The sequence below is a fragment of the Schistocerca gregaria genome, unplaced genomic scaffold (assembly GCF_023897955.1).
Source record: "Schistocerca gregaria isolate iqSchGreg1 unplaced genomic scaffold, iqSchGreg1.2 ptg000638l, whole genome shotgun sequence".
NCBI classification, from domain to species: domain Eukaryota; kingdom Metazoa; phylum Arthropoda; class Insecta; order Orthoptera; family Acrididae; genus Schistocerca; species Schistocerca gregaria.
The window spans coordinates 1-10,000 of NW_026062024.1; the positions used below are offsets into that span (position 1 = coordinate 1).

Below are 10,000 nucleotides of genomic sequence, written 5' to 3' on the forward strand. Positions count from 1 at the left end.
ACATTGCGTCAACACCCGCTAGGGCCATCGCAATGCTTTGTTTTAATTAGACAGTCGGATTCCCCCAGTCCGTGCCAGTTCTGAGTTGATCGTTGAATGGCGGCCGAAGAGAATCCGCGCACCCGCGCGCCCCCGGAGGAGCACGCTAAGGCGGACGCGGCCTCGCAGCAAGGAAGATCCGTGGGAGGCCAAGGCACGGGACCGAGCTCGGATCCTGCACGCAGGTTGAAGCACCGGGGCGCGAACGCCGCGCAGGCGCGCGCATCCTGCACCGCCGGCCAGCACGAGGCCAACCAACGGCGAGAGCAGACCACGCCCGCGCTAAACGCCCGCACTTACCGGCACCCCTACGGCACTCACCTCGCCCAGGCCCGGCACGTTAGCGCTGACCCACTTCCCGACCAAGCCCGACACGCCCCGATCCTCAGAGCCAATCCTTATCCCGAAGTTACGGATCCAATTTGCCGACTTCCCTTACCTACATTATTCTATCGACTAGAGGCTCTTCACCTTGGAGACCTGCTGCGGATATGGGTACGAACCGGCGCGACACCTCCACGTGGCCCTCTCCCGGATTTTCAAGGTCCGAGGGGAAGATCGGGACACCGCCGCAACTGCGGTGCTCTTCGCGTTCCAAACCCTATCTCCCTGCTAGAGGATTCCAGGGAACTCGAACGCTCATGCAGAAAAGAAAACTCTTCCCCGATCTCCCGACGGCGTCTCCGGGTCCTTTTGGGTTACCCCGACGAGCATCTCTAAAAGAGGGGCCCGACTTATATCGGTTCCGCTGCCGGGTTCCGGAATAGGAACCGGATTCCCTTTCGCCCAACGGGGGCCAGCACAAAGTGCATCATGCTATGACGGCCCCCATCAACATCGGATTTCTCCTAGGGCTTAGGATCGACTGACTCGTGTGCAACGGCTGTTCACACGAAACCCTTCTCCGCGTCAGCCCTCCAGGGCCTCGCTGGAGTATTTGCTACTACCACCAAGATCTGCACCGACGGCGGCTCCAGGCAGGCTCACGCCCAGACCCTTCTGCGCCCACCGCCGCGACCCTCCTACTCGTCAGGGCTTCGCGGCCGGCCGCGAGGACCGGCCATGACTGCCAGACTGACGGCCGAGTATAGGCACGACGCTTCAGCGCCATCCATTTTCAGGGCTAGTTGCTTCGGCAGGTGAGTTGTTACACACTCCTTAGCGGATTCCGACTTCCATGGCCACCGTCCTGCTGTCTTAAGCAACCAACGCCTTTCATGGTTTCCCATGAGCGTCGATTCGGGCGCCTTAACTCGGCGTTTGGTTCATCCCACAGCGCCAGTTCTGCTTACCAAAAGTGGCCCACTTGGCACTCCGATCCGAGTCGTTTGCTCGCGGCTTCAGCATATCAAGCAAGCCGGAGATCTCACCCATTTAAAGTTTGAGAATAGGTTGAGGTCGTTTCGGCCCCAAGGCCTCTAATCATTCGCTTTACCGGATGAGACTCGTACGAGCACCAGCTATCCTGAGGGAAACTTCGGAGGGAACCAGCTACTAGATGGTTCGATTAGTCTTTCGCCCCTATACCCAGCTCCGACGATCGATTTGCACGTCAGAATCGCTACGGACCTCCATCAGGGTTTCCCCTGACTTCGTCCTGGCCAGGCATAGTTCACCATCTTTCGGGTCCCAACGTGTACGCTCTAGGTGCGCCTCACCTCGCAATGAGGACGAGACGCCCCGGGAGTGCGGAGGCCGCCGCCCCGTGAAGGGCGGGGAAGCCCCATCCTCCCTCGGCCCGCGCAAGGCGAGACCTTCACTTTCATTACGCCTTTAGGTTTCGTACAGCCCAATGACTCGCGCACATGTTAGACTCCTTGGTCCGTGTTTCAAGACGGGTCGTGAAATTGTCCAAAGCTGAAGCGCCGCTGACGGGAGCGATTATTCCGCCCGAGAGCATCCCGAGCCAACAGCGGCGCGGGTCCGGGGCCGGGCCAGGTAGGTCCGTCATCCGGGAAGAACCGCGCGCGCTTGCCGGGAGCCCGAGCGCCCAAAGGGGCGAATCGACTCCTCCAGATATACCGCCGAGCAGCCAGCCAGGACACCGGGGCTCTGCCCAACAGACGCGAACCGAGGCCCGCGGAAGGACAGGCTGCGCACCCGGGCCGTAGGCCGGCACCCAGCGGGTCGCGACGTCCTACTAGGGGAGAAGTGCGGCCCACCGCACACCGGAACGGCCCCACCCCGCGGCGAGTGGAAAGGCAACCGGACACGACCCCGCCGCGGATTGCTCCGCGCGGGCGGCCGGCCCCATCTGCCGAGGGCGGGGGCCAGTGGCCGGATGGGCGTGAATCTCACCCGTTCGACCTTTCGGACTTATCACGTTTACCCCAGAACGGTTTCACGTACTTTTGAACTCTCTCTTCAAAGTTCTTTTCAACTTTCCCTCACGGTACTTGTTCGCTATCGGTCTCGTGGTCATATTTAGTCTCAGATGGAGTTTACCACCCACTTGGAGCTGCACTCTCAAGCAACCCGACTCGAAGGAGAGGTCCCGCCGACGCTCGCACCGGCCGCTACGGGCCTGGCACCCTCTACGGGCCGTGGCCTCATTCAAGTTGGACTTGGGCTCGGCGCGAGGCGTCGGGGTAGTGGACCCTCCCAAACACCACATGCCACGACAGGCGGCAGCCTGCGGGGTTCGGTGCTGGACTCTTCCCTGTTCGCTCGCCGCTACTGGGGGAATCCTTGTTAGTTTCTTTTCCTCCGCTTAGTAATATGCTTAAATTCAGCGGGTAGTCTCGCCTGCTCTGAGGTCGTTGTACGAGGTGTCGCACGCCACACCGCCAGCCGGCTGTGCACGCTACCGAGAAAGTACCGGTATGCGAACCGCCAGGCGACGGGCGCGCATCGCACGTTTAAGGAGACGCGGCCGGCCACACAGGCGACCACGACACTCCCACGTCTCCGAAGCGGGACAAACGCCGCGCGCTTCAGTATACGTAGCCGACCCTCAGCCAGACGTGGCCCGGGAACGGAATCCATGGACCGCAATGTGCGTTCGAAACGTCGATGTTCATGTGTCCTGCAGTTCACATGTCGACGCGCAATTTGCTGCGTTCTTCATCGACCCACGAGCCGAGTGATCCACCGTCCTGGGTGATCTTTTCCTTTTCAGTCTCCCACTGTCTCTTTCAAGACAGTAGCATTTGCGGGACTGAGGCGTCTGACGGCCCCTGTTCCACTATTTTTTTTGTGTCCAACGGCCTCACAGCCGATGGGCGTCGTACGGCTCCACACCGGAGCGGACAGGCACTCGGGCGAACGTCATTCAAAACCGGCGCCAGGCGCCAGGTACCGCAGGCCAGCCGCTCCAGAGCTTCAGCGCTCGTACCACACAACAACAACACTTCCGCTAGTTTTGAGAGGCACGCGTGGTTCCGCACGCGGCGCACGGCCACTGCCGTACAGGTAGCGTGTTGCGCGACACGACACGCACATCGAAAGACATGCAGTCTAGTCGGTAATGATCCTTCCGCAGGTTCACCTACGGAAACCTTGTTACGACTTTTACTTCCTCTAAATGATCAAGTTTGGTCATCTTTCCGGTAGCATCGGCAACGACAGAGTCGATGCCGCGTACCAGTCCGAAGACCTCACTAAATCATTCAATCGGTAGTAGCGACGGGCGGTGTGTACAAAGGGCAGGGACGTAATCAACGCGAGCTTATGACTCGCGCTTACTGGGAATTCCTCGTTCATGGGGAACAATTGCAAGCCCCAATCCCTAGCACGAAGGAGGTTCAGCGGGTTACCCCGACCTTTCGGCCTAGGAAGACACGCTGATTCCTTCAGTGTAGCGCGCGTGCGGCCCAGAACATCTAAGGGCATCACAGACCTGTTATTGCTCAATCTCGTGCGGCTAGAAGCCGCCTGTCCCTCTAAGAAGAAAAGTAATCGCTGACAGCACGAAGGATGTCACGCGACTAGTTAGCAGGCTAGAGTCTCGTTCGTTATCGGAATTAACCAGACAAATCGCTCCACCAACTAAGAACGGCCATGCACCACCACCCACCGAATCAAGAAAGAGCTATCAATCTGTCAATCCTTCCGGTGTCCGGGCCTGGTGAGGTTTCCCGTGTTGAGTCAAATTAAGCCGCAGGCTCCACTCCTGGTGGTGCCCTTCCGTCAATTCCTTTAAGTTTCAGCTTTGCAACCATACTTCCCCCGGAACCCAAAAGCTTTGGTTTCCCGGAGGCTGCCCGCCGAGTCATCGGAGGAACTGCGGCGGATCGCTGGCTGGCATCGTTTATGGTTAGAACTAGGGCGGTATCTGATCGCCTTCGAACCTCTAACTTTCGTTCTTGATTAATGAAAACATACTTGGCAAATGCTTTCGCTTCTGTTCGTCTTGCGACGATCCAAGAATTTCACCTCTAACGTCGCAATACGAATGCCCCCGCCTGTCCCTATTAATCATTACCTCGGGTTCCGAAAACCAACAAAATAGAACCGAGGTCCTATTCCATTATTCCATGCACACAGTATTCAGGCGGGCTTGCCTGCTTTAAGCACTCTAATTTGTTCAAAGTAAACGTGCCGGCCCACCGAGACACTCAACAAAGAGCACCCTGGTAGGATTTAAACGGGGTCCGCCTCGGGACGCGAAAGCACCCCTTCGGCTCGCCCCACCGGCAGGACGTCCCACGATACATGCCAGTTAAACACCGACGGGCGGTGAACCAACAGCGTGGGACACAAATCCAACTACGAGCTTTTTAACCGCAACAACTTTAATATACGCTATTGGAGCTGGAATTACCGCGGCTGCTGGCACCAGACTTGCCCTCCAATAGATACTCGTTAAAGGATTTAAAGTGTACTCATTCCGATTACGGGGCCTCGGATGAGTCCCGTATCGTTATTTTTCGTCACTACCTCCCCGTGCCGGGAGTGGGTAATTTGCGCGCCTGCTGCCTTCCTTGGATGTGGTAGCCGTTTCTCAGGCTCCCTCTCCGGAATCGAACCCTGATTCCCCGTTACCCGTTACAACCATGGTAGGCGCAGAACCTACCATCGACAGTTGATAAGGCAGACATTTGAAAGATGCGTCGCCGGTACGAGGACCGTGCGATCAGCCCAAAGTTATTCAGAGTCACCAAGGCAAACGGACCAGACAAGCCAATCCGATTGGTTTTGATCTAATAAAAGCGTCCCTTCCATCTCTGGTCGGGACTCTGTTTGCATGTATTAGCTCTAGAATTACCACAGTTATCCAAGTAACGTGGGTACGATCTAAGGAACCATAACTGATTTAATGAGCCATTCGCGGTTTCACCTTAATGCGGCTTGTACTGAGACATGCATGGCTTAATCTTTGAGACAAGCATATGACTACTGGCAGGATCAACCAGGGAGCTGCGTCAACTAGAGCTGAGCAGCCGGCCGCCCGGGAGTGTGTCCCGGGGGCCCGCGCGAACACGCAAGCGTCCGCTCAATTATTCTGCAAACAGGAGGAGGCCGAGCTCCCCTGCACGATACACCTCGAAACCCTCTCAGGTCCCGGCGGCGCGCAGCGCCGTCCTAGGTACTTGGTCGGTTTCGAGAGAGGCGCAATCGCCCGGAGTTAGGCGAGTAGACGGTTTTAGTGCGAACACCCTTGCTCCCAACTGAGCTTGCCGCTGCCGACAGAGGCCCGGGAGCGTGCTGTCGTGGCATTGCCGGCGGGAGACAACACGCGCCACCTATGGTGACCGGCAGCTCCAACGCCAGCGCCACACAAGGGCAAAGCCCCACTTGGGTGCAGAAGCGAACTCTCCCAGCACAGCGCACGCGCCAACACGTCCGCACAACTGCGATACAAACCACCTGCGAGAACCGCTGGGGCGACCGAGCAGCAGACGGCGTCGCGGCGCCGAGTGCCAGGCGGCGGCGCATCCTCAACGCACACAGTCCTCAATCAGACCAGCACACTGCAGATGTCCACCGCGCTTCGCACCGGGCTCGGCTGAACCAACTTTGGCCGCCAGGCGCCGCGTGCAGGGTGCGCCGCAGCGTAGCTGCGCCGCCTGCCGGGCCCGTCGGCTGGCGCTCCTGCCACTCGGCGCCCCCCACCAGCCGCCTGTTGCGCGTGCGCCCACGCAGCGCGCGGCCAACACGCCGGGCGGCCCCCCTTCACCGGCCGGGAACAGTCCCACCAAGCCACCGCCGCGTATCGCTTCATACCCACATGGGCCTAGTCACGCGTGTGGATGTGGCGGGTACCGCTGAAACAACCGGTTAATAGCTGTACCGATCGTCGCCATCACAGATTCACCTCCAGCGTGAACAACCGCTCAACAACGGATTTCCAGTTCATTTGCGTATCTTGGGCAGTAAACGTAGATGTCCACCTACATTTGCGAATTCAACAATTCTTGCATGCCAGGATGTCATGTGTCACGACACGCTACATCAGACCACATACACACTGCGACATGTGCAGAAGAGAACACGTGGAAGGTGGCCCGCGCACGTATGCGATGTACCTTCCGCGATCCACTGTCAACCGGCATCTGCGGCATGTCCCAGATATGGAACGCGGTCCACCAGGGTAGCACTTTGTGTGAGGCAATACGACAAAGTCGGAATACACGCGTCACTACATCAGACGGCTCACGCTGACCTGACCTGACCTGACTCACCGCACCACCACCCCCAGCGACCCAGGGTGACATACAATGCGTTCGTACGTTCCTCCCACACGCCTCTACGGCGTACCACAGTGCAACCTAGCTGTTATTGGAAGACGAGACAAGTAGCATCAAGCACAACATATGGAAATTGAGATTCGACACCGTTGGGCACAGCCAGCGTACGGTCACACGTATCACACTACTTCACTCTGTACGTAACGACCGATGATCGGTACAGCGTGTGGGTTACGCGTACGACATCAGCGGACAATGGACACAGACCATACCACGACGTACACTGAGGGCGTCGACATCTGAATGCAACTGAACAGCTGCGAGGCTCATTTAACACTCAAACGCCAGACCGACCAGCTTGAGAGGACAGAGACACAAAGAGGGGGACAGAGGGGGACAGAGGGGGGGAGGGGGGGGTCGGCGATATAGTCCTATTGCAGTACAATTGACAGTGGATAGCAGGAATATGTGGAAAGTAAGCAACACTCGCAAGACATCTACATGAGGATAACAACGACACCAGAGATTCCGAGCAGTGAACTATGTTAGGCAAAGGGACAACGTGGGTTAGGTTAAGGGACAACGTGGGTTAGGTTAAGGGACAACGTGGGTTAGGTTAAGGGACAACGTGGGTTAGGTTAAGGGACAACGTGGGTTAGGTTAAGGGACAACGTGGGTTAGGTTAAGGGAAAACGTGGGTTAGGTTAAGGGACAACGTGGGTTAGGTTAAGGGACAACGTGGGTTAGGTTAAGGGACAACGTGGGTTAGGTTAAGGGACAACGTGGGTTAGGTTAAGGGACAACGTGGGTTAGGTTAAGGGACAACGTGGGTTAGGTTAAGGGACAACGTGGGTTAGGTTAAGGGACAACGTGGGTTAGGTTAAGGGACAACGTGGGTTAGGTTAAGGGACAACGTGGGTTAGGTTAAGGGACAACTTGAGTTAGGTTAAGGGACAACTTGAGTTAGGTTAAGGGACAACTTGAGTTAGGTTAAGGGACAACTTGAGTTAGGTTAAGGGACAAATTGAGTTAGGTTAAGGGACAAATTGAGTTAGGTTAAGGGACAAATTGAGTTAGGTTAAGGGACAAATTGAGTTAGGTTAAGGGACAAATTGAGTTAGGTTAAGGGACAACTTGAGTTAGGTTAAGGGACAACTTGAGTTAGGTTAAGGGACAAATTGAGTTAGGTTAAGGGACAACTTGAGTTAGGTTAAGGGACAACTTGAGTTAGGTTAAGGGACAACTTGAGTTAGGTTAAGGGACAACTTGAGTTAGGTTAAGGGACAACTTGAGTTAGGTTAAGGGACAACTTGAGTTAGGTTAAGGGACAAATTGAGTTAGGTTAAGGGACAAATTGAGTTAGGTTAAGGGACAAATTGAGTTAGGTTAAGGGACAAATTGAGTTAGGTTAAGGGACAAATTGAGTTAGGTTAAGGGACAACTTGAGTTAGGTTAAGGGACAACTTGAGTTAGGTTAAGGGACAACTTGAGTTAGGTTAAGGGACAACTTGAGTTAGGTTAAGGGACAACTTGAGTTAGGTTAAGGGACAAATTGAGTTAGGTTAAGGGACAAATTGAGTTAGGTTAAGGGACAAATTGAGTTAGGTTAAGGGACAAATTGAGTTAGGTTAAGGGACAAATTGAGTTAGGTTAAGGGACAACTTGAGTTAGGTTAAGGGACAAATTGAGTTAGGTTAAGGGACAACTTGAGTTAGGTTAAGGGACAACTTGAGTTAGGTTAAGGGACAACTTGAGTTAGGTTAAGGGACAACTTGAGTTAGGTTAAGGGACAACTTGAGTTAGGTTAAGGGACAACTTGAGTTAGGTTAAGGGACAACTTGAGTTAGGTTAAGGGACAACTTGAGTTAGGTTAAGGGACAAATTGAGTTAGGTTAAGGGACAAATTGAGTTAGGTTAAGGGACAAATTGAGTTAGGTTAAGGGACAAATTGAGTTAGGTTAAGGGACAACTTGAGTTAGGTTAAGGGACAACTTGAGTTAGGTTAAGGGACAACTTGAGTTAGGTTAAGGGACAACTTGAGTTAGGTTAAGGGACAACTTGAGTTAGGTTAAGGGACAAATTGAGTTAGGTTAAGGGACAAATTGAGTTAGGTTAAGGGACAAATTGAGTTAGGTTAAGGGACAACTTGAGTTAGGTTAAGGGACAAATTGAGTTAGGTTAAGGGACAAATTGAGTTAGGTTAAGCGATAATCTGGTACAGCCACAGTTAGGTTAAGCGATAATCTGGTACAGCCACAGTTAGGTTAAGCGATAATCTGGTACAGCCACAGTTAGGTTAAGCGATAATCTGGTACAGCCACAGTTAGGTTAAGCGATAATCTGGTACAGCCACAGTTAGGTTAAGCGATAATCTGGTACAGCCACAGTTAGGTTAAGCGATAAACTGGTACAGCCACAGTTAGGTTAAGCGATAAACTGGTACAGCCACAGTTAGGTTAAGCGATAAACTGGTACAGCCACAGTTAGGTTAAGCGATAAACTGGTACAGCCACAGTTAGGTTAAGCGATAAACTGGTACAGCCACAGTTAGGTTAAGCGATAAACTGGTACAGCCACAGTTAGGTTAAGCGATAAACTGGTACAGCCACAGTTAGGTTAAGCGATAAACTGGTACAGCCACAGTTAGGTTAAGCGATAAACTGGTACAGCCACAGTTAGGTTAAGCGATAAACTGGTACAGCCACAGTTAGGTTAAGCGATAAACTGGTACAGCCACAGTTAGGTTAAGCGATAAACTGGTACAGCCACAGTTAGGTTAAGCGATAAAGTTGGTTAAATTTGGTATTGTGTGGGAAGGGGGCAGAGAGAGAGGGGGGGGGGGGTGGATAGTGGTGGCAGTACACGGATGCCTGAGTCACCGTCAGATACGTCACGTCGGTTCGATGCTTGTAGCAAGAGGCTGGCGGATGTGTGTCTCTCACTTCTGCAATTTTTCATGTGGTATAACACGAGGGCGGGGGATGATATTTGGTGCCCCTCTGTGTAGGATGTGTGTTGGTGGTGTTGATTTATCTGAGCAATGGTAGTTGTCGGAGGAGTGGGGTATTGTGCTTTTATAGGTGGACCTACTGCTCTGGTTATCATAGTGTCGACGGTGCAATGTGGCAGAGAGGATGCACTCGACATTGTCGCATTCCAGATGTTTACGTATTGTGTGTCTCCGTTGCAGGCCGAGAGTGGTGCATGTTCGAGTGTCTGGCTGACGTGCGATTCACGTTGTGTGCCCAGTCTTACAGCACGTATAGGGACATTCGCATAAATCATCTATATTTGGCCTTGCATCATTTACTAAGCAGTGCCGTGAGACGACC

The 10,000-nt window shown here is 54.0% G+C and overlaps 2 non-coding genes across 2 annotated transcripts; both read right to left on the reverse strand.

Annotated features, from left to right (window-relative positions):
- Positions 1 to 2,986: 2,986 nt before the first annotated feature.
- Positions 2,987 to 3,141, reverse strand: LOC126317594 (5.8S ribosomal RNA). Its single transcript, XR_007556746.1, has one exon. It is a non-coding gene; the product is annotated as a 5.8S ribosomal RNA (ribosomal RNA).
- A 362-nt stretch (positions 3,142 to 3,503) lies between these two features.
- LOC126317600 (small subunit ribosomal RNA) lies at positions 3,504 to 5,396 on the reverse strand. The gene has a single exon (XR_007556752.1). It is a non-coding gene; the product is annotated as a small subunit ribosomal RNA (ribosomal RNA).
- Positions 5,397 to 10,000: the final 4,604 nt, after the last annotated feature.